The 24,929-nt window shown below is 45.6% G+C and overlaps 1 non-coding gene across 1 annotated transcript; it reads right to left on the bottom strand.

Moving 5' to 3' along the window:
• Nucleotides 1-18,054: 18,054 nt before the first annotated feature.
• LOC128569480 (U6 spliceosomal RNA) lies at nt 18,055-18,161 on the bottom strand. The gene has a single exon (XR_008375415.1). It is a non-coding gene; the product is annotated as a U6 spliceosomal RNA (small nuclear RNA).
• Nucleotides 18,162-24,929: the final 6,768 nt, after the last annotated feature.

Below are 24,929 nucleotides of genomic sequence, written 5' to 3'. Positions count from 1 at the left end.
TTTGTTCCTCACAACAACTAGATGGGGTAGAATTATTAGTAGCATCATTTTGCATACAGGAAATAAAGGTTGCTGCAAAGTTAAGTCATTTGATCATACAGCTAGGAAGTGGCAGAACCAAGATTTGAACTAAAGTCATCCAAGGAAAATCTTTCATTTTTAACTAATACTCTTTATTGCCTGGTAACACATTAAATATGCACTTCAATTATAAGATGTATTCTAATTTCAGAAACATAAACTCCCACACCATTCTAAAATACAGTATATACATGCTAAAGTTTTCACTCTGGGAATTTGCTGGTGAGGCACTGCTGGGAAAAAAATAAAATGGAGTCATTTTCAGCTCAGAAGCCAACTTCTTTCCAAGCCAAAAATATTTTCGTTAAATTCTTGTCATACTGCCTAAAATTCTCACTATTCCATACCCTTATATTAGGGCATTCTATCCCCAGAAGTCCTTTTTGAAAGGGTGAACACGTTCCTTGATAAGAGTATAAAGTATACTGTCTCGAGATTGTTCAAAATATTCCCTCAGGAACATCTGATAACAGCTCCTAACCCTGTTCACCATAGGGGTAGGCACATGACTCTGTCTGGACCAATCACAGTATTCCACTCCCCTGGTCACTGATGGGTCCACATGTGACCCAACGCAGGCCAATCAGAATTCTTCTCTGAGATTTTCTGACAAGATTTGCTGGAGAAACTCTTCTTGCCCCTTGGGCCATGGAGCTGGAGGGATGTGAACCCATAGAGCCCAGAACCAGAGAGAAAGATAAAGAGAGGAGAAGAGAGTCATAAGCAAGGGCCTAAGGCCAGTTCCAGGACCTTTCCTCAGATTGACTGTGAAGAGCCAATGATAGCTTTCTTTTTGGCATAATGTCATTTGAGTTAGGTTTCTGTCCTTTGCAAACAGTCTTACTATACATCCCTTGGCCTCTACTGACATTATGGCAGTGATTCATGAATGGATAGAGAGCGGGCTGCTGAGATGACAGAACACTGGACAGATACAGGGGAGAGTAAGATGCCTGACATAGGCCTGAGGGGATGGAGGGGCCCCTCAGGACAGGGGAGTGGACAAGACCAGGCACCAACCAAGCAGCCTCTCCACACCCTTTTGTATGTGAGCACCGCCCAGCCAAACACCAAGAAGAGGCCCCCTCTTCTAAGAGCAGCTCCTCTACCAGCAGGTTTGACAAGTGCACCAGGTAACTTTCTTCCCCTCTTTCCAATTGCACGTGAAATAGGCATTTGTCACAAGCCTCTTCTCTTTAAGTACATGCCCTGGATTCAATCTGGTCCAGCTCAGCTGTGTGCTGAATCCAGCCATGTCCCCTCTTCAGGTCTCATCTGAAAAAACAAGAATAACGACTGCTCCCTTCCAGAGTCATTGCAAGGATGAAGCAAAATAGCACATGGGGAGTGGTGCACCCCAGGAGACTCTCAGTACAGGGTAGCCATTTGGAGGGAAGGGTTTCTCTCTAGGAAGGCTACCCCAGACACATAGAGCTTGAGGGGGGAAGGAGAAAAGAGCGCAGGCAGAGCTGGTTGGAGCTGAGGTTGGCTCAGCCCAGCGTGACGGAGTCAGAAGATACGTTAATGATATGTTCTTATTTCTGTGTTCTTGATGCTCTGGCATCTGGGGCCTCACTAAGTAGGGAAAGACTGCCCCTCCCAGGGCCAGCCAGTTTTTAGAGCTGGGAAATGACTCCTCTGTGAGCTGGTTCATGTGCAAACCAACTAGTCAGCCCAGATCCTTCAGCTACCTCCATCAAATTCTTAGGACAAATCCTCTGTCCTCCTGCCCTAATCACCCCAGGGTGAGGTAATAGAACACCAGGGTCATTTCCTATACCCTGGAGCCCACTAAGATTATTCCAACTCTGTAGTTCTAAACCTGCTTCCCTTGCCTTACTCATGTCTTCCCACAAAAATCACAATAAAGGGTGTTGCCTGGGCCATCTCCTCACTCCTGCCTCCTCACTGACCCCAGAGCTTTCCCGGGTGGCCCTGCATGGCAGCTGCACCTCCTGAGGGATCTGTCAGTATAAAAACTTCCCCCTTCATAATGGTCATTTCTGGGTCTGCATGCCTTACCACAGCAGATTAAAACAAATCCCGGGTGCATTTTAAAACAGAAGGCCTAAGTTCAAATCCCACCTGCCTTATTGCTCACCTGCAGTGGGACCCAGGACAATCATTTCCTCTTTCCTATTTGCTGCACTGGGAAAAATAAGGGTGAAATTATAATAATTGCTTCATGTGGTTGTTGGGAGGAATCACGGAAACCTCAAACAAAAGAAATCCACACACTCTAGACTTGAAACCACTGTGTCCGGACAAGCTATTATTATGTGAGCCCACACTAGGGATAACAAACACCCCCAGGTAGAGCTAAAAGAGCTGCAGGTTCAGGGCAGAGATAGAGATGGTCCTGATGGGAACACACTCCTGATTCCTTCACTATCAAGGAGCAGAGCAGCTACAGAGAGAGGGAGCCTGAGGGTTCCCAGCCAAGAGGAGAGAAGCACGGGAGAGGAAAGCAGCAGTCTCAGAGCAAGGGGCCCCGGCCTGCTCACCACGTTCCTCTGCTCCACTTTGGCATGGGTGAGGAGTCCACAAAGAGAGGAGGGCTCCCAAGACAGAAAATCCAGAAGAACTGCCTCAAATCCCAGGATTCAGCTGCCAAAGAAAAACTTAGACACTTGGCTTTGAGCGTTCCTAACTGTTCTCTGCTAGAGCTTAAAAAATTGCTTTTGTAGATTAAGGCAATTGATAACAGGCAGCCTGGGGGAAGGGGCAGAGAGATGGGCACTCGTGGGCCCCAGTGGAGGTTGTGGAAATTAATATGCCTTTTCGAGTGGCGGTTTGATGGGCTTTTTCTCTTTTATTGCATACTGTGATTCCATTTTATAAAACTAATAAATAGGCGAATCAATCCATGGTGTTAGAAATAAAGATAGTGGCTACTTTTCAGGACCCAGAACTGGCTGGGAGGATGCAGAGAGTCTCTTCATGCTGGCTACAATGTGTGTTTGCTTTCTGAAAATCTCTGCGATGTGTGTACATTTTCATACATATGTTTGACTTTAATAAAGAGTTTAAGCAATAAATTAGCCAAAGCATGGAAAAGATCTCTTCAGAAGTTTCCTTCTCAGCAGAGGAGAAAGGGACACATTTAAAAAGAGAGACTTTGGTATTAAGGTGAAAGCATCAGAAGAAAATATAACAATTATGTTTACAGCCTCCAAGTTAAGCATCCTGTTACGGCTGACTGTCTGTATGAATCAAGTTACGCTATGCCAACAACCCTCAGATCTCAGTGACTTAACACAACAAAAGCACATTTCTTGCTCATCAAAGCATGACTAGTACACGTTGGCAGAGGGCTCTGCTCGTCACACTAACTCAGGGACCCGGGCCCAGAGAGGCTTCATCATCACACATGAGTTTATGATCACCACAACAGTGGGAAGAGCACGTGGTGAACTGAGGCAGTTCGGTATTGAGTCCAAAAGAGGCATGCTATTCTTTGCCAGCAATTCCACTCTTAGGATTTACTCAGACAAGTGCACTAAGATGTATATACAAAGATATTCATCACCGTATTGTTTATAACAGCAAAATACTGGGAATGATCTAAATATCCATCAGTAAGGGATTGTCTAAATAAAGTGTTACATCCCTACTATGGAATGCCATCCAGGCTTCTAAAAAGGATGTTGCAAATCTACATTTGTTGACAATGGAAAGATGCCCAGGGTATGTTGTTGAGTGAAAGAAAAAAAAAATTTGGTTGCAAAACAGCGCGTATAGCATGAGCGTATTTCTGTCAAATTACACATATCTATAAATCTACATGTGAATATGCAGAGAGAGAAGTTTGGAGGGATGCTACCAAAATGTAGCCTGCTTGTTTCTGGGTAGTGAGATTAGAGTGGGGGATTGCTTTTCTCTTTACACTCTTGCAACAAGATGTAGGCCATTTTGAATCAGTAGAAAATTCTTAGTTTCTCAGCCTTGGCCCTGGGAAATTCTTTGCTGGGCTAGAAAAGTCTTTGCATCATCCTTTGTTGGATGTTTAGCAGCACCCCCAATTTCTGTTCTCAAATGTCAGCAGCACTCCTCCCTTCTCTGCTCCCCTTGTGACAGTCATCCCTGGCTGAGAACCACTGTCCTAGCAGAAGGGAAAGGCAGGCTGGGTCATAAAGCTGCTCCCAAGAGAAGACTTGGAATGGAGGCCAGCAACACTGCCTGGCAGGTAATGAGGAAAGAGCCCAGGGATTCTGGGGGATGGGGCTGAGCAAGAAGGCAGAGGGCCAGGTGGGCTTGAATCTGTTACCCCTCAAGTCCTCTGTGGAGTTCAAAATCCTGAGCAGGACTGAATGTACCGTGGAAAATTGTGATAAGGCCCAAGTGAGATGGCAGGCTCGGGAGAGGAGCAGGCACACGGCATCAGCAGGAACTCGGCGGAGAGCTGGCAGGGCTCTGGACAGCACCGGCTGGGAACCAGAGGTTTGGGGCTGTGACGCAGCATCTGAGCAGTTCCACGCCCCGCTGCTTCTTAGTTGTCATGTGTCTCCTTCCAAAACAGGGTTGTCTGGAGTTTGTCAGGGCTTTGTGCCCACAATGGGCCGCTGAAAAATAAAAATCGCTAACACTTATTAGGGTTGTAATTACATGTTGCGCTCTATTCAGAGATCTTGTCAACGTGTTACTTCACAGCAACCCTGTGAGGTAAGTGGTGACCATTCCTCATGTTACAGATGAGGAAACAGAGGCATAGAGCAGTAAAGTAAGTTGTCCACGGCCCCCATCCAGCCTGTGTCAGAACTGGGTTTTGGGCTCCTGCAGTCTGACTGCAGTGCCCATGGTTTTTACCACCCCACCATGCTGCCTCTGAAGAGGCATTAGCAGGGCCATGGGGCTTGGGAACAGGAATGAGACATTTCCTCATGGCTGGACTGCCTCTTTAATGCTAGCATTAGTCCAGGGCCTCGTACATGCCCAGACAACAGAAGGTGCTTCCATACGTTGGGTCATTACAAAAATTTTGAGATATACAAAAATTAATAAACGTAAAATCTACCCAGATAGAAACAAATGAAGCCCTGCCAACAACACCAATAAGCCAAGCAAGTTGAAACTTGCACAGGTGAATTAGAAAGGACACTGTTGACTATTTCTTGAAAATGGAATAATGGACCATAACAACCTGTCTCAAAACTTTTGTAGTGACCCCCACGCACTATTTTTTTTTTTTTTTTTTTTTTTTGCAGTTTTTGGCCAGGGCTGGGTTTGAACCCACCACCTCCAGCATATGGGGCTGGCGTCCTATTCCTTTGAGCCACAGGCACCACCGCCCCATACACTATTTTTATTCCTCAGTACAGCCTTGTAAGAAAAGCATTATGACTACTGCTCTTCTTTACAGAGAGGAAGTGGAGGCTAGATTCATTGTCTTCTCCTTGTGCTAACACGGTGACTATATTGTAATTGTTCATGTATCTGTATCCCACCTGGTAGCCAGGCCCGACTCTTCCTTTCCCCTCAGTGCCCAGCAACAGATGTGCCACAGCAGGGTCTGTGCTTGTCACTTTTGTGTCCAACCTCTAAGCCCCCTTCCTGGGTTTGGAGAAACAGCCACCGCTGTGTGAATACTGATGAGCCCCTCCTTTCTCTACAGAAGCCCAAAGGACCAGGTGCATGTTTTTCTGGCTCCTGCAATTCAGCCAACCTGTCCTGTGACCCCATCTGGTACACAAGCCTGGATGAGGGACAGAGAAAGAAGCAGAAGTCCTTCCACCTTCATTTCATCACCAGGATGGTGACATCTGGGACCTTGAGTGCTGGACAGCAGCATGATGGAGTTGCTAGTCCAGTGGTCAAGTGGTCAGAGACAGCCAGGGCAGCAAGGCTCCAATCAGACGTCAGGATGGGCTTTCTGTGTCCTCGGCCCATCAGCCTCTCCTTTAGTCTATTCTTGCAACTGCCAAACCAATATTCTTGCAATAAACCTTTCTCTTCTCAAGGAAGCTCAGATTTATCTCTGTTGCTTGCAACTAAGATCTACGTATGGAACAAGAGTTACAATAGTAATAAGGAAGAGAGGGCAGGAAGGAGGAGATAGCGCAGGAGGGCTGGAGGGAGGGATGCCATGCACACCTTCACGCTGCAAGAATCACTAGGCTAAGTAAAGTGTCCCCAGAAGTTTCCACTCACACCACTTGAAGCATCAGGGGTGGTCTGCAGATGGCCTGAGCAGAAGCATTCACTCATACAAACTCCATAACCAGCTAAAGATGCAGCCAAATCAGACAGGACTGGGGGATAAGACCAGCGTTGGGGCCAAACTGAATCCACTGTTGGAAAACATGGTTCCTACTGAAACTGCACTTCAAGACAACCTAACTGTAGAAATAGCCTGCGATCATTTTACCCTAATCGCTCCTGCAACTCAGGTACTAACGGGGGGGCTCCCTCCTTCAATGCATTTGATGGGAAATTGGGCTCAGCACCTTCAATCCATACCCTATGGAATCCACGATCCCAAGCTTGCAGTGGTCAGCCTACTGGGAGTTGGGGTCATGTGATACCGAATATGTCTACTCCAGCTCCAAGGATGACCCAAGAAGGTCCCAGATACTGGTCCACTGAAGGCAGACAGCACAGAGTACAGGTGAGGAAGATGAGGAGGGGTTTGTTCTCTCCTCCCGGCTCCATCCTCTCATCATTCCTTTCCCTTGCAACCTGCCCTTGGCAAGGAGTGGTCAAGGAAGTCTCAAACCGTGAGTGGTTGTTTAGGCTTGTACTGCTTTCTGAAATTCCCCTCCTTGTCCTCTTGTCCATTCCCATGGACAGAGCCCTGACCCATCCAGATATATACACTGCCCCAAATCTCCTTGTGTTCCTGCAGGAAGAACTCTTAACATGCACAGGCTAAATGGGGCCTTCACGTGGGAAGAAAATTATTTCTTTTTTTTCATAGTGTGGATACTTAGATATGCCTTTCTAAATAAAATTGTTTAATTTTGCCTGTTTTTGAATTATTTTATAAATGGAATCATACTACATGTATTCTTTTGTGCGTTACTCCATTTTGCCCAACATTATGTTTTAAGGACCATGCAAGTAATGAGTAATAATGAGTAATTATAGTTCATTCATTTGCACTGTACGAATATACTACAATTCATCCATTGTGCTCTCAATAAATATTTGGCTGATTTCATATTGGGGTATTATAAATGATGATGCTATGAACTCCTGTGCATCCTTAAAGTCTATTTTATAGGAGTTTAATATAGCTACATCAGTTTTCTCCTCATGAGCACTTCTACAGTATTTTTCCCTCTTTTTATTTTAACCATTTTGTATTCTAATGTTTTAGTCATGGCCCTTATAAATAGCATATAGTTGGTTTTGTATTTTTCTTCCAGTCTGACAGCTTTAATCTTTTAAGAGAATTATTTAGTCCATTTACATTTAATATACTTACTGATAGATTTTTTTTTCTCAGCCTATACTGTTTCTTTTTCTCTTATGTATGAACTTGGATTTTTTTTCTTCTGTTTATGTGGAAGCCATATGCCTTTACATTGCTTAGCCATACAATAAAATAGTCCTAATTCCTCCTTCCTGTCCTTCTATCATTGTTGTCACTCATTTTGCTTATATTTAAATAGACATAAGCACATATATATAGAGAGAGAGTACATTGTTGCTATTGTTATTTTGGACACACTGTTATCTGTTAGATAATTATGAACAATAAAAATCAAAGTTTTTATTTTACCTTCACTTATTCATTCTCAAATACTCCTCTTTACTCTCAAATACTCCAGACCCAAGTTTCTCACCTATATCATTTTCCTTCTCTCTGAAGAACTTCTTTTAAGATTTCTTGTTAGATAGGTCTACTGGCAACAAATTCCCACAATTTTTATTTGAGAGCTTTTTTGTCACTTTGAGAAACAATTTATAGGGTACGAAATTCTAGGTTGGTTTCTTTTTTTCTAGGTCAGTTTTTTAAATTTTCTGTTAATAATTTATTTCACTCCACTCTCTTCTTGCTTTCATGGTTTCTAATTAGTGAGACGTAATTCTTACCTTTGATCCTCTGTAGGTAAGGTGTTTTCCCTTTGGTTTCTTTCAAGATTTTTTCTTTATCTTTGATTGTCTGAAGTTTGATATATATGATATGACTAGCTGTAGTTTTTCTGACATTCATACTTCTTAGTTTTTTTCTGATCTTCATGGATCTGTGGCTTAACGTCTAACATAAATTTGGGGAAATTTTCCATTGTTGTTTCAAACATTGCTTCTTCCTCTCTCCCTTCTCTGTCTGTTATTTGCATTGCACATACGCCACACCCTTTTGTAGTTGTACCACAGTTCTTAGATATTATACTCTGGGCTTTTTTTTTCAGTCTTTTTTCTCTTTGCCTTTTAGTTTTAGAAGTTTCTAATATTATCTCGTCAGCTCAGAGATTCTTTCTCAGACATGCCCAGTCTTCTAAATAAGCCCATCAGAGACATTCTTCATTTATATTACATAGTTTTTGGTGTCTAGTATTTCTTTTTTGGTTCTTTCTTAGAATTTCCATCTCTTTCCTTACATTATCCACTTGTTCTTGTATGAAGTCAAACGGTTAAGTTCATGAACTCATCCCAGAAAAAGTGCTGCAGACCTCATTGCTAAATAACACTATGGTCACCTTAGGTACTCCCCTTGGGAAGCTATACCCCAATGCCAACACATAGACCACCCTTTAAAACAATTTTGGAGGCGGTGCCTGTGGCTCAGTGAGTAGGGCGCCGGCCCCATATGCCGAGGGTGGAAGGTTCAAACCCAGCCCTAGCCAAACTGCAACAAAAAAATAGCCGGGTGCTATGGTGGGCACCTGTAGTCCCAGCTACTCGGGAGGCTGAGGCAAGAGAATTGCTTAAGCCCAGGAGCTGGAGGTTGCTGTGAGCTGTGTGATGCCACGGCACTCTACCAAGGGCCATAAAGTGAGACTCTGTCTCTAAAAAAAAAAAAACAATTTTGGAACTCTTTTCTGGAATGGCCATTAGAGCTGTCATTGTACAAAGCCTGACAATTAAGTCCACGAACTCGTTCCAGAATTGCTAAATATTACTATAGTCACCAGATGGCCAAAGAGAGTACTTCAAAGTGACTAGTGATATTAAGTAATAAGGTATGTAGCACTTTTTCTAGGATGAGCTCACTAACTTAAATGTCTGACGTTGTATGTTTTCTACCTTTTTCATTAGCGCTGTTAGCATACTTATCCTAGTTTTCTAAAACCTCTGGTCTGGTAATTCTAACATTCTTGCCATATCTGATTCTAATGCTGATGCTTGTCTAGTCTCTTCAAACTGTGTCTTTCGCTTTTTTGTAAACCTTGTAATTTTTTTTTTGAAAGGTGGTTGCAATGTACCAGGTAAAATAGGCCTTTGATAATGTAGTCATGAGGTATGGGGGTGAGGGGAAGCACTCTGTAGTCCTATGATCAGGTCCCAGTCTTTGGGTGAGTTTGTGCCTCTAGATTGTGAACTGCACTAGTGTTTCTCAGTTTTGTTTTGTTTTGTTTTTCCCCTCTTAGATGTGACAGGATGGCTCTCCCCAGCTAGAGGTGAGTATTTCTCTTCCTCAATGTAGAACAGGCTGAAGTTTGGTATTTCCCTTTCCTCAGGTCAATTAGGTTCTAACAAATCTCAGCAGATTGGGGTCTGGTAAAATAGTTTCTCCTCAGGGCAGGCCTTATTAAAAACAGACAGCTCTGGGGTATTTCCAAAATGGTTCCTTTTCCTGGCTGGACATCTCCTAGCTGGAAACAGGAGATTTTTTTCTGATATTCACTGTGAGGACTAGTAAGACTCCTGGAGGCAAAACTCACAAAAGTATGGGAGTGCCCCTATGAGTGTAGCCCCTAGGGTTCTTAAGTTTCCAGTAATTGATCAGTTAAACCATGTAGATTCTCCTATCCTGGCACTGGTTCCTGCAAAGGTCTCTGCTCATGGTTTTCTGCTCTGGTTAAGTTACAGTTCTCTGTATTTTCCTTTTCCTCTTTCCTATTTGGGGCCAGCAGTTTGGCCTGTGACCATATTTCTCTTACAGATCCAAAGAGTTGTTGATTTTTCAGTTTGTTCAGCATTTTACTTGTTAAGACAGAGTGACAACTTTGAAGTCCCTTACACACTGGATTGGAAACCAGAAATTGCCTACCTTGCTTTACATGGCCAAACAATATTCCATTGTATGGATATACCACATTTGTTTATCCACTTGTCTATTGCCGGACATTTTGATTATTTCCACCTTTTGTGTACTATGACTAATGCTCCTATACACATCTGTGTGCAAGTTTGGGGAGGAGGACATATATTTTCATTTCTTGGATATATATCCTGGAGTGGAATTGCTGGGTCATATGGTAACTCTGTCTTTAATCATTGAGGAATTGCCAGACATTTTTCCAAAGTGGCTGTGCCATTTAACTTCCCCACTAGTAGTGCATGAGGGTTCTTATTTCTCTAATTCTCATCAACACTTATTATTTTACTTTATTTTAGCCATTTTGGTTGGTATGGAGTGATATATGAGTGGTTTTGATTTGTATTTTTTTTATTTCTCTGAAGACTAATGAAGTTGTATGTCTTTTCATGTGCTTATTAGCCATTTGTATATCTTCTGTGGAGAAATGTCCATAACCTTTGCTCAGTTTTTGAGTTATTTGTCTTTTTATTATTGAATCATAAGGGGTTTTATATATTCTAGTATGCATTCTTTATAAGTATATAATTTGCAAGTATTTTCTCTTATTCTGTGAGTTATCTTTTTATTCTTGGTGGTGTTCTTTAATGCATAAAATGTTTTCACTTTTATGAAATCTAATTTGTCAATTTGTTTCTTTTGTTGCTCATTTTCTTTCAGTTTTTATCTTCTGTCTGGGATCATATCCTTCTGAAAAATACCTTTAGTGAGTGTCTACTGGTGACCAATTACCTGATGTTTTTTGATCAAAAATTGCGCTTACTTTTTTCCCATTCTTAAAGGATGTTTCCGTAGGTATACAATTCTAAGTTGGAGGAATTTTTTCCCAGCACACTAATGATATTTTTTCACTGCCTTCTGGCTTCCATTGTTGCTGTTGAAAAGTCAGTTGTCCTTCTGTCACTCCTTTGAAGACGTTATCCCTTTTCGCCATCTTCTTTTAAGACCTTTTCTTCATGGTTTTCTTCTGATCCACTCTAATGTATATAAATCTGGATAATTTTTTGTATCCTACTTGGGCTTCTTGAATTTATGAATATTGGAAATTTGATAGACCTGAAAATTCTTAGCCATTGTCTCTTTATATTTTTTTATTTTTCCAGAACTCCGCTCCAAATGCATATATGTTAGATGTTTTCACTGTATTTTCTCATTCTTTCTTTAATATTTTTAGCCATTTTTTTGTCTCTCAGGCTGTATTCTGGACATTTTCTTATACATCTTCTGGTTCATTAATTTTCTCTTCAGCTGCATCTAATGTACAATTAAGCTGATTTTGAGTTCTTAATTTTTTCATTTTTCAGGTCTTAATGTTTATTTTCTCCTTTTCAAATTTGAAAATTTTTTTCTTATAATTTATGTCCCTCAGTATTTCAGTATTTAAGAATAATATACATTTTTACATGATAGTCTGTGTCTGACAATTTTAATAAGCTTTTCTGTATGCTTCTGTTGTCTGTGGTTTCTGCTAGTTCTCACTCAGGTTTCTTATTTTCTCAACTGCTTAATTATTTTTCTTGTGCTGCACATTTTATTTGAAAAATTGTTTGTAAGAATGATTTTTCACCTAAAATGGTGCTACTTTTCTCCAGAAAGAAATTGTTTGTTTCTGCCAAGAGTCTGGAAACTCTATCAGCATCAAACCTTCTTAATTCAAGTTCAAAGCTATGGTTCTCTAGATCACCCAGATTACTAGAACCCGTCAGTCTGGGAGAGAGCCTAGTTATAACTCATTATGATTTTCATAGTACTCATTATAATTTTCAGAGTAGCTTAAAGAGAGGAGCTCTTATCACAGGCCCTTTTATTGGTAGCTTCTGGGCCTTAACCATAGCTGTTTCTTCTAGACTAGTAAATGCTCTTAAGGTAAATGTAGTTTTGCATACTAGGCTTTCTTCTCTCCTTTTTTTATTAGATTTTAGTCAGCTAATCCCTTATGAACTGTTTGATGCCTTTAAGATATTTTTATATTCCATATGGTTTTTTCCCTTGTCCTCTTTGGATGATTTGGTCCTAATTAAATGTTTTCTTACACAGTGTCTCATGCAAGCTTCATAGCAATCTATTGGGTGAGAAAGAAAAGAAATGTTTTTATCTGAGGAATGTGAGCTCCCTTTAAATTATCAGACACAGAGAGGCATTGGAATGAGACAGCAGTCACATCTCACCCCTCTCCCTTAGCCTAAGTAATCATCTCCTGAAGTTGCTTGCTATTTGGGCTCTAGACTGACTGACGCCTCAAGTAGCTATAAATTAACCTAACAGAGCTGCACTTGGACACCTTAGCTGATATCCTATAGTTCAACAATGTGTAGTCAAATACTAATCAATGTTATTTCTGTGAACCAATGAGAATTCCTGAAAACCAGTTCTTGTAATTACCCCTCTCTTGATTTGTCCTTTTTTTATTTAAAAGCTCAAGCCTCTCCTTTGTTCTCTGGAACATCCAAAAACAACTTGGAAGTGTCTACCAGGTTGCAGTCTTCAAATTTGGCCCCAGTAAACTCTCTACTTACATTAATTTTGCATAAGTGTCTTCCTTTAGGCCAACATAGGTACATAGGCGTATTTGTGTTTTGTTGATGTAGAAACCAAGGCTCAGAATGGAGAAGTGACTTGTGCCAGATCGCACAGAGGACGTGGTAGAACACAGATTGGACATCAATAATCCAAAGCTTCTTTTACAAAACAGGTGCCAACTATCTCAGCCAAAGGGGTACAATGTACTTCTGCACTACTTATCTGGATAGACCAATTGAGATTGCAGTTTTGAAAGGGTTTTTCAATGTGGAAAATTCTTTGCACACTGCAGTACTGATTACATTGACATTTTACTCACCAAAGCCTTTAGTAGAAACGGCTTTGTGACTTCCTGGGATCTACATTTTTGGTTTAAGAGCTGAATGTACCTATCTATGCCTTTAGCATTTAATTAGCATCTACTTTGGGCAGGTCTATGCACAGAGAGCTCCTATCTCAGGGAGAAGAATTGGACAAGGATTGTACAACATGGCGTGATAGTGCCTGGGAGGGGCTGGGAGCAGTAACAGGACAACAATGATAATAAACAAAACAACTCCCCTCCCATTTATTGAGCAATTACAATGTGCCAGGCGCTGATTGATCTGAGATAGATATGTGGATGCGCACGTGTACACACACACACACAGATATGTATAGATAGATAGATAGATAATAGACATAGATATATATACATTTGATCTTCAAAAGAGGTGTAGGGAGGTATACTGATCATTTACCAGCTGTGAAACCTTAGGTAAGTTATTTTACATCTTTTATAATGAGGTTCATGATAGCACCTACCACCTGAGTTTATCAGTATAAAAAGGGCTTGATCAGGCAGCTATTATGTGTACTAGCCCTGTTGTCAGATGAAGACACTGAAGCTCAGAGAGTTGAATCCACTTGCCCATAGCCCACTGTTGATAAGCAAGCATCACTGAGAAGCCACCATGTGCTGGCCTCTGTGCTAGGGCTGGGACTGGAGCCACCTTGAGAGCAGACAAGACCCCTTCCTCCAATAGCCTAAATGACCCAGCATCCAACTCAAAAGAATACAACTTTACCCCCAGCATGGGCTGCTCAGCATGGATGGATCATGGAAGACTTCCCTGGGGAAGTCTCTCCAGCTGGCTTACAAAGCACAAAGAGGGGATTTGCAGATGGAAAAGCTGAGCAGGGGTGTTTTATGCTGGGAGAACAATGCGTGTAGCAAATCAGGGCATGGACCTTTTTATTTCTTGTTCCGTCTGGGGAGGAACACATCCTTCACCTGCATTTTCCATCCAAGTGCTAAAACAGCATCCTTTTCACAAGGAAGTAGGTCACATTTCCAGTCTCCCAAAAGGAAACTGTTACCTCTGTTGTGATGGCTGCCTCCACTCCCCCACATGTCTCCCTGTGGTCCTAGCTCCCTAGAGTCTGCTATTCCAAGAGCAGCTTTCCTCTTCCTGAACATTGAGTGAGCCAGGCAGGAGAATTCGTTAGCAGCCCCTGAGCTGGCCCAGTCCACACTCTGGCCCAGCTAACACCCTGTCAACCAGGGGTGAAATGCTCAGGCAGCAAACACTGCAAGGAAGTGCTATCTCCAGCTCCATCTCGGCTATGGTCTACTCAAAAGAACTTAGGGGCCTTCCTTTGGGGGACAGCAGCAGGGGTCCTCAAACTTTTTAAACAGGGAGCCAGTTCACTGTCCCTTAGACCATTGGAGGGCCGGACTATAGTTTAAAAAAAAAAACTATGAACAAATTCCTGTGCACACTGCACATATCTTATTTTGAAGTAAAAAAACTGAACAGGAACAAATACAATCACACCGCCTCAGGTGGCCTGCGGGCCGTAGTTTGAGGACCCCTGGTAGGGAAATCTCTGTATAAGAATAAACCTAAGCCTGGGCATCAGGTTATACCAAGGACCTGGAGCTGTAGGCTCTGTGCAGCCTGCACCTGCTTCCTGAAGCTATCAGGAAATTACTTGAGCCGAGGTGGTAGCCATGCTTCCAAGTGGTAGAGTCAGGCTAAGAATGCCGCATTCTCTGGGGAAGCATGTGATATGGTGGAAACAGTGTGGATTTAGGCACAGACTGATGTAGTGAGCAGAATATCCTGATGGGTGTCAGAGTCTTGTTCTGTGCTGTCATAGCAATGACTTATGGGAGGACCAGACTGCTCCCACAGGCCAATGGCTCCCTCTTCCCACCACCATGGCAAGGGAACTGTAATACCGCCCTGGCCCCTGAGGACCCTCCATGCTGGCAGCCAGCATCCCCAGATAACCTTAGCAAACAGCCACCAGCTCAGCTACATTCTGCCAAGATCCAGGTAGCACATGATTCGCCAGGAATTGGGCACTGTCTCTGGTTGGCCCTTTCAAAGGGAGATCCCCATCCAGGGGAGAAAAGGAGAGGACTCTGGGAGGCCCCTGGCTCAGAGGGCTTTCCTCTGGACTTCCCACTCTAAGTCTTCAGGGCCTCATCTGCCCGATTGAGAGAATCACACTCCCTACCTAGGGTGGGGAAGAAACAACACCCTGGGTGTGAACAGTGCCACCCAGAAAGCACTCCATGGAGACAAGGACTATTGTTTTGCCAAAGTTCCCTCCTGTATTAGCTTCCTAGGGCTGCTGCAACAAATTATCACAAACTTGGTGGCCTCAAAGAACAGAAATTTATTCTATCAGAATCCTGGAGGCCAGAGTCCAAACCTGAAGTGTTGGCAGGGCCCGGCTCCCTTGGAGGCTCAGGGAGAGTTCATTCCACCTCTATCCCAGCTTCTGCTGGCATTCCTTGGCTTGTAGCTGCATCCCTCCAATCTCTGTCTCCATCTTCACACAACTCTTTCCTTTTTGTATCTGTCTTCTCCTCTGTATGTCTCTTATAAAAACATTTGTCATGGGATTTAGGTTTCACCAGGGTGAAATGAGGATGATCCCATCACAAGATCCTTAACTTAAAAAGAATAAATGTGAGGGAAATATGGGGGGAAAAAAGATCCTTAACTTAATTGCATTGGCAAAGATGCTTCTTCCAATAAGGTCACATTCACAGGTTCCAAGGATTAGGATATAGACCTATCTTCATGGTGGGGTGGGGGGCAATATTCAACTCACTACAGTCCCCTACCAATTCCTCCTGAAATGTAAGGAAATAATTATTTTACAAAAACTAGGGAGAAGTAGGAAAGAAAAAATGGTTATCTGTCAGGCATTTCTACGTTCCGTCTCTCAGTTCTTCATCCAGCATCTCACCAAGCTAAGTATTCCTATTTCCTCTTTCCAGATGAGGAAACATAGGATCAGAGATGCTAAGTAACTTGTCAAAGGCTGCACAGCTAAGAAGTATCACCAGAGCTTTATACCAGGTCTGTTGGTGTCATGCACAGCAGCCCTTCTGGGTCTCCCCTGTCATGTACCTGGGATCAGGACATGTTGTACAATGTCATGTGGGATAGGTTAAGGAAGCTTTATTGGTCAGTGAAAAATGAGAAGGCAGGGAGCTCCCAAGCTTCCAATCATCCCCTAGAGAAGAGCTCCAGGGTGCCGAGGACAAAGGTCAGTGTGCTGGTATGGAGATGACAGAGGGATAGACTGTATGGTGGGGGCCCTGGGACAGCTGGAATTTTCTGTGGGTACGATGGAGAACCACTACAGGGCTGAGAGCGGGGTGAGCAGATTCTATGTTTTAAAGCTCGCCGTGTGAGGAAATATCAGACAAGCCCAAATTGAGGAACATGCTACAAAATAATTGGACTGTACTTCTCAAAAATGCCAAGGTCATGACGGATGAAGACAAACGGAGGAACCGGTCCAAGGTAAAGGAGATTAAAGGTGCAGGGCAACAGAACACAGTGCGTGAGCGAGACTTCCGTGTGGGGCAGCAGGCAGGGGTGAGCAAGGCCTGCAGGGCACTGCAGCGAGCTGCCGGCCCTCCTCCACGGGCACTGTGTTCCGTCATTGTACTGCGCTTATGTGAGAGAGTGTCCCTGTTCACAGGAAAATCCCCCTGGAGTACCGAGGGGTCCTGGAGCACAGGTCCACAACTTACTCTAATGTTTTAGGAAAAAAAACGTGCAGAGAGGTAAGTAAATGCGAGGAATAGAGCAAAGGGCATATGGAAAGTCTTTGTTCTATTCTGGCAATTTTTCTTTAAGTCTAGGATTTATGTCAAAATAAAAAGTTAAAAGAAAAAGGTGAGGCAGCAATGTGAAGAGCTGGCTGTGGCGGTGGCAGCAGGTTGCAGGAGGGCAAAGGTGGAGCATCAGGATGTCCTGCTGGGTTGCACTTGGGGGCTGAGGAGGAGATAATAGTCAACATCTTTCAATTGGACAGCGGCCCTTTCCCAGCGTGGGAAAGGCTGGGGCAAAGTGCAGCACAGGGGAATATTAAGAATCCATGCCCAGCCACAGCAAGAGCACCACTGTGGCTTCACATGCCATCTGCACAGCCATGGAAAGGGTGTTTGATGCTTTGGAAGCAGACAAGCCCATCCTTAGAGGTGAAGAAGAGGCAACAGAGCCTTTACTATTCAGAAGCCTCTGGAGAGAAGAAAGGGAGTTTCATTTTCAGCCCCCTGGCTGAGTGATTCTAGACATATTAGCTTTTCTTCTCAGAACAGCATTGTGAGATGAACATCATGATCCCCATTTAAAACATGATGTTACTATAGCTCAGAGAGGTGAAGTGACTTGCCCAAGGTCACACAGCCCACAAGCAGCAGAGCTGGCTTTTGAACCCAATCCCTCCCCTGCTAGAGAACCTGCCTGGGAGCTCCTGTTTTCTCCCACATCTTGCCCTTCTTCCCCACAGGAACAAGGTCTCCCCTCCTTGAAGGGAAACCGTGCAGCCGTTTTTTCCTGGCAGCTGTAAGGCTCCTCTTCAAGGGAGGGAGTATTATTGTGTTGCCGACCCAGCCCCTTCCAGGAAAGAGCCCCTGAATTACAGGATTCCACCCACCCTCTCCCCTCTGACACGCAATATTAGCCTTGACCACTCCCAGAGAAAGCCCTTTGGCTCCCTATATTCCCTATTCCTCCTCTGAAAACAGCTCCTGAGAGGGTGGGGCCCAGCATCCTGGGGCTGTTCTACTCCCTGGTACCCACGCATGCTCCTGCACTTGTCACTGTTCATAAAGAGACCAATGGCAACAGCTATCAGTCATCAAGCGTCCATACATCAAGTCTGATTTCCGCAGCAGCCAGTGAAGTTGGCATTCCCATCCTAACTTTCTTTTTGTTTTTTTTTGTTTTTTTTTTTTAAATATGGAACGCTTCACGAATTTGCGTGTCATCCTTGCGCAGGGGCCATGCTAATCTTCTCTGTATCATTCCAATTTTAATATATGTGCTGCCGAAGCGAGCACTCCCATCCTAACTTTCAATATGGGGACCCACAGCTCAGAAGGCTGAAGGAATGTGGCCAAGGTCACAGAGCTAGGAGGACGCTAAGCCAGGCTCCAGCCCACTAGACGTTCTCTAGCACCAGGCCCGGTGCTCTCAATCATGACTTTTTGAATAAATTCAAGTCTGCTGGAGGTTCTAACCACAAAGCTTCATCTGGCCTCTGAGCTTCAGAGTCATGAACACAGGCCAAGCTGAAAGGCACAGAAGTTTTGCTCCCAGACTTCAGCTCCTGCCCTAAGCTCTGGGTTTCCAATAGGCATCCCTTCTACCTCTGCTGTGTTCCAGCACAGCCTCGCCTTGCCACACCCAGCCCAGCCCAGCCGGAAAGACGCTCTGTTCCCAATTCTCCTCTGGACAGCTGCTCCTGCAAGGGGGGAAGAACAGGAGGCAGGGGCCGGTAGGGTGGGTGGGTGTGGCTGGGTGCAGCTTGGCCGGAAGAACACAGAAAATTCCTTCTACGAGAGTGGAAAGGCTTGGCGTCCTTGCTGCTCTGGGCTCAGACACATTCCTTTGCACACTGCATAGCCTAGAAAAAGAGGCCAGTGATGTTCTATCCCACAGCCAGTACTGAGTGTCCACAGCCTTTACCAGGACCACCTAACTGCTGTGACCAAAGGGCCCTCATCATGGTGGCTTAGCACAATAAAGAGTGTTTGGATTTGGGTTTTGTTTGTCTTTGCGATGTCTGGGAATTACTTTAAAATACTCCAGGAAACAATTTGAAAAGTGGGATGGGAGTGGAAAATGAAAGAAGACGGGGGAAATGTTGATACTTTTTTTAAGCTTTATGATGAAAGGCTGCTCTGCTTCTTTTGTGTACTTGAAACCTTTATGTATGTTTATTTCTCCCTGACACAAAGTCCAAGGCTTGTGTTCCCAGTCCATGGTTCTCCCAGGTGGCTTTCCTCCAGTGGTGGCCCTGAGACACAGGCCCCTTCTTTCCCAAACTCATTGCATAACGTACCTATGAAATCCTCTTGACTCATGGAGAGCAAAAACTGGTGGGGAAGGAGGCAGTCACCAGAGCTCTTTGGGCATCTGTCCTTCAACATACTGGGGTCCCCATCATAATATCCACCCTCCAAATCAGACGTGGTAAAGGACTCATTTTGTAAAACGTGACCATTAGGGAGAAATGAGCACACCAGACAAGGACTCTGAATCATTTTTTATACTTATGTGTGACCCTACAATTATTTCAATACAATTGTCAATAAAAAGGGGGAGAATGGCAAAAAAGAGACCCTGGAAGACCCCCAAGACACTGGAGGGTGTACCAGGATGAACCCAGGGCCTCTGTCTCCCATGCCTACCCTTCCCCTCAGGTCCCCCTTGGTTGTTCTAAAGTCCAAGTCTGCCTGACTGTTCCTGCCCCACAGGATGGTGTCCAGTCTCCATCTCATCATGGTCTGACCTCTTCCCAAACCCCCTCTCCATCCCTGTCCTCCTCCCTCCCCCCTACACCCCATATACACTTCAATCACGCTGAGCCCTTAGCTGTTATCCAAGCCCACTGCACTTTCCTCCCCTTTGGTTTTCACTATGTGCTGTTCCTTTGAGCCACATGCACACAGAAAATTCCTATATGTAACCCAAGACCCCTTAGTACTACAATGTCCTCTGGGATCTGGCCTCTGACTACTCTATGTTCCCCTTCAATCTCAGTATTTAACTGCCTGTGTCAGTTTGTGAGTCTTTCTTTCTTGCTGGGCTGCAGACACTATGACTCATTCATTTTGATGTCCCAGCATCAGGCCTGGAAGGGACTAGCTCTCACTAAAATGTGAATGATTGGCTATATAGAGAAATGGGTGAATGAATGAAATTATGAGGGGATGTAGGAATAAAATACCACGTCTTCTACTTGTCTAGTGAGGTTGTTGGCAAGTTGGTCTAAGGGTAATTCTCATGCTGCTACTACCTCTACTCTCCCATCCCACCACTTACCCCCTACCTCAGGAATGCTATGTCTGAGTGGTCAAGAATGTTGGTCCTGGACCCTGCTGCTGAGTGATGTATGACCCTGGCCATGAGACTTAATTTCTTCAAGCCTCAGCTTCTCCATCTGTAAAATGGGATGGTAGGTGTATTGATATTAGTCAAGGTTATCCAGAGAAACAGAACCAATAGGAGGCAATATGTACAGATATAGTTTTATTTCAATAAATCAGCTCATATGATTGTGGGGCCTAGTAAGTTCCAAATCTGTAGGGTGGAAACTCATGCAGGAAACTCAGGCGGGGTTTCTATGCCACTGTTGAGACAGAATTGCTTCTTCAGGACTCCTCAGTGTTTGCTCTTAAGGTCTTCAGCTGACAGAATGAGGCCCGCCCAAATTACTTAAAGATGCACTGATAGTAGATGTTAATGACCTTCACAGAACCATCTAGACTAGCACTGGACCAAACACCTGGACAAGGCAGCCTAGCCAGAGTGACAAATACACCATCACAGCAGTCATAGCCCACAGGAAAGGCAGATGTGAGAAAAGGATGGGGTGCAGCTTGTAAACGTGAGGTAGTGGGGGGTGCATGACAGCAGCTACTTCAGGGCCACCTGAGCCCTGCCCTGGTGGGATGGAGGACATGAGGTCAGGTTAGGGGCCCTGTAGGAGCCCAGACCAGAGGCTGGGACAGACAGAAACTCAGGCCCAGGTCTTGACAAAGCCTGAGATAAAGTCTGTGACAGGACGGGGCACAGAAGGCTGTGGAAGCCTGGGGATGGAGGGGGAGAGGGTGAAGGGTGGGTGGTGAGTGAGCGATGGCTTCTTGGAGAAGTTGACAAAAATGATTTGTTTTAAAGGTTAAAGCAGAAATGGCCAGGTGAAGAAGAAGGAGGGGGGAATTGGTAGAGAAACATTCCAGGCAGAAGTCCAGCAGGCACAAAGCTGCAGAGGTGTGAGCAGGTGTGAGGGGGGCCCTCCAAAGAGAGGGGGCAAAAGAGGGCACTGGAACCCAGCCTCACAGATACAGTGGGCCCTGCCAAGGACTTCCTCTCCACAGCAGCGACAGCTGACACGAGCACTCGTTACGAGCTGGCATGGTGCTAAGTACACTGCAGTAATTACTGACTCGTCCCCCACAGCTCTCACAGAAGGTAGGTGCTATTAGCATCCCTATTTAGGTAATTGTCATGGTCACACAAAGCTGGAAGTGGTGGGCTGAGATTCAAGACCAGACCTCTAGCTCCAGAGCCTCTGGGGGGTGTAACAGGGGTTCCGGGGCAGGGTGTGTTGAACTTAAAGCTATGGGACAGCTGAGTGCGGGCAGGGGCGGAAGTCTGAGGCCTTCTCAGCAGTGCACATGCAGCAGTCCCCTAACTCCTGCAAAGAAGCTATGACCATTTTCTTTTCAGAAAGGGGAGACTAGGCCACCCCTTGCTGTGAGGAACACTGGAGACTCAGGCCTCAGCTGACCACATCACTACCTGAGCAGAATCAGGCTTCCGTTAGCAAGGATGACTTGTGGAATGGATAGTGTTGAAAATTGACCGCATATGCTGCATGGACACTCAGTTCAAGATATTAGCTGAAAGTGACACAGCCAATAAATGACGACTGGGATTTGAACTCTACCCAATGTCACGTGCACACCCCTCTCCCGACTCAGCACCTCCAGGAATTGATCTCCATTCCTTGGCATTGCATTAAAACCAGCCATTCACTCATACTGCCAAGCCCTTTCATTCCTCCGCTAGCCAGCACCTGCCTCCCAGCTCTGGGTCCAGCTCTGCCTTGGATTCTGATGAGCATTTCCTGCCGCCCACTGTCCTGCAGTGACAGCTCCCTTGGCCACGCTCCATGCGTGCCTCACACTCTGACTCTTGTTTTTATCTGTCTTTTTTCCCAGATTGCTGCCCTCTAGCCCTTCCTCCCCCCACTCGCCTTTCCCCAGAGGCTTCCTAAACCCCAAAGGCCACAGAAATTGAATGACATCACTGAACTCCAGACCTCTCTGGGCCCAATTATCAGGCTGAAAGCAGGAACGCCCTACATTTTCCCACAGGAAAGTGGCCCCCTCACTCCCAATCCCACTGCTTCTGGAGATCTTGGCAGAGTCCACAGGCTTTAAAGAAAACCAAGTCCTCTCCCCATGGATGTAAATATTACTCCCATTCTGAGTAACCAGGCACAGAGAAAGTTATACAATTGCCCAAAGCCGCAGGTTAGTGCATGGGGGTGCCCAGACCTGGATGAGAATCTCTGGCACCAGGAGACCTCTCACCTGCCAAGGAGCGTCTGGAAGCTCAGACACTGCTGAATTGGGGCAGAGTATGGGTATATGGAGACACCCAGACGTGCCTTGGGACAAAGGGCATATTACTTTCTTGAGGATTCAGCTTTCTCAGCTGTCCAGTGGGGATGATAGTCCCTATTCCAGAGCTGTCCAGAGCTGAGGACCACAAGAGATAAAGGCTCCTGAACCTCCACCATTCCTGCACTGCAGGCCTATTTTTAGCACCCCCGCCCCTCCCTGCATTATTGACTAAGGATTTTTCTTCTTCAAATGGACTGTCATTTATTATTCAAGTATATTTAATGAAAATGTACTGAAACAAAGTTCCTATCACACCATAAAAAGAAAACCAAGCATATTCACCATAAATAGAAGCATGAAAATAAACAGTGAAGAAAAAAATGGGATTCTGTGACTGCATATTAGTGCTAAAAAGGCTTTAAAGACCTGCTTTCCCTGACCTGCCTGAGATGCCCTTCCCGCCCCTCCTACCTCCTCATTGGCTTTCAGAAACAGAAATGTCAGCTTCTCTCTCCCGCCCACTCCCCTCAAGAACAGGCATCTCAGGAGGAGAAACTGGCCTTCCTCCCCGAAAGGGCAAAGCGGCCACAGCAGCAGCCTCCAGTTAAACTCAGATGCCATCCCCACCATCCCTTACTACCTTGAAACAGGGCTGAGGTTTACTGGTGACCATAAATAAACAGGGCATGTGGCAAGGCCATGGCATGTTGTCCCTGGAGCTGAATTGCTGCCACTAGTACTGGGAACCTGCCATGCTCTGAGACCTCTGGGGCTCCCTCTTCCCCAGAGGAGCACACCTACCTCAGCTCTCCAACTGAGTGGGTATTCTCAGCCACCTTGCCCTGAACCCAAACCCTCCCTTGACTACCCTATAGGCTGACAGCCCTTGGGCCAGGCGTTCAAACTCTCTGAGTCCCAGAGCCACTGGAGGACAGTGGCTTATCTCACTGCCTTGTCCTGGGCTTCCTAACAAGAGAATGATCACAGGCAGCGGTGTCCCTACTTCTCAGTGGCCACACCCCCTCTGGAAGGCTTAGCATGGACTTTTTCCTTCTGTACTAGTTTCTCCAGCTCGCTCCTCTTCGTCCTGCCAAAGGGTTTCCTCCACCTGCTGGCCCGGTGACCTTCCTCGTGCTCAGCTCTCAGCTCAGGGCCTCCTCAGGAAGCCCTCCCTGACTTCAGATTGGTTCAGGTCCCTGTTACTGCTCCAGAAACAAGTGTCCCCTCCATGCTCTGCTTGGATTATTTGCATTTGTCCCTGCTCCTAGGCTCCTATAGGAGCTGTGTCCCCTCTGTTGCCCTTGTGGCCCCAACACCGCCTAAAGAGCCTGGCACAGGATCAGAGTCCACGATGTGGATCCTGTTATTAGAATATTAGTACCCAGAGCCTTGGGGGGCGTAGCCAGGGCATGCACTTAACCTTGCCCCTGCTGGTCCAAGCAGTGCACATCCTTCTCCTGCCTCTGGATGATGTGGCCACCCCTGTCTTGTCCCATTTAGGAAGCCCTTCTGTCTGGATCCTCACCCAGGCAGGGAGGATTTTCATTGCATTCTAGACGTGGAAACTGAGGCCACAGGAGGCCATGTGATTTGCTCAAGCCCCTGAAGCTGGGAGGTGGCCAGTCCTTGAGGCACTGGTGGTCCTAGCACCCTAGTTTGAAAGTGAGCCTTGGTTTAGGGGTTCTACCATAGTTCCTCTTCTCCACGAGCTCTTCCTGCTCAACTCATTGCACAGATGGCTGAATTGTCCTTCATTTAATTCTCACCACAATCCACCACCACCCCCAAAAAAACTGGTGTCATCATTACCATTTTACAGGAAAGAAAATGGACTATCCATAGGACTGAGCAACTGTCCCATGCCATGCAGCTCCTGAGAAGCAGAGCCTGAGTTCAGACCTGGATGCAGAAAGCCATGGGCCTGCCTCTGCATGCAGCCCAGCGCCACACACAGGGCCCCTCCATGGAATCCGGTGCCACACACAGGGCCCCTGCATGGAATCTGGTGCCACACACAGGGCCCCTGCATGGAATCCTGCACCACACACACAGGGCCCCTGCAAGGAATCCGGTGCCACACACACAGGGCCCCTGCATGGAATCTGGTGCCACACTCACAAGTCCCCTGCATGGAATCCGGTGCCACACACAGGGCCCCTGCATGGAATCCTGCACCACACACAGGGCCCCTGCATGGAATCCGGTGCCACACACTGGGCCCCTACATGGAATCTGGTGCTATGCACGGATTGCTCTTGCATGAAATCCTGTGCCACACACACAGGGCCCCTGCATGGAATCCTGTACCACACACAGGGCCCCTGCATGGAATCCTGTACCACACACAGGGCCCCTGCATGGAATCTGGTGCCACAAACACAGGGCCCCTTGCATGGAATCCTGCACCACACACACAGGGCCCCTGCATGGAATCCGGTGCCACACACACAGGGCCCCTGCATGGAATCTGGT

This window comes from Nycticebus coucang, chromosome 17 (assembly GCF_027406575.1).
Source record: "Nycticebus coucang isolate mNycCou1 chromosome 17, mNycCou1.pri, whole genome shotgun sequence".
Lineage (NCBI taxonomy): Eukaryota > Metazoa > Chordata > Mammalia > Primates > Lorisidae > Nycticebus > Nycticebus coucang.
This window is presented reverse-complemented; position numbering and strand designations above follow the sequence as displayed.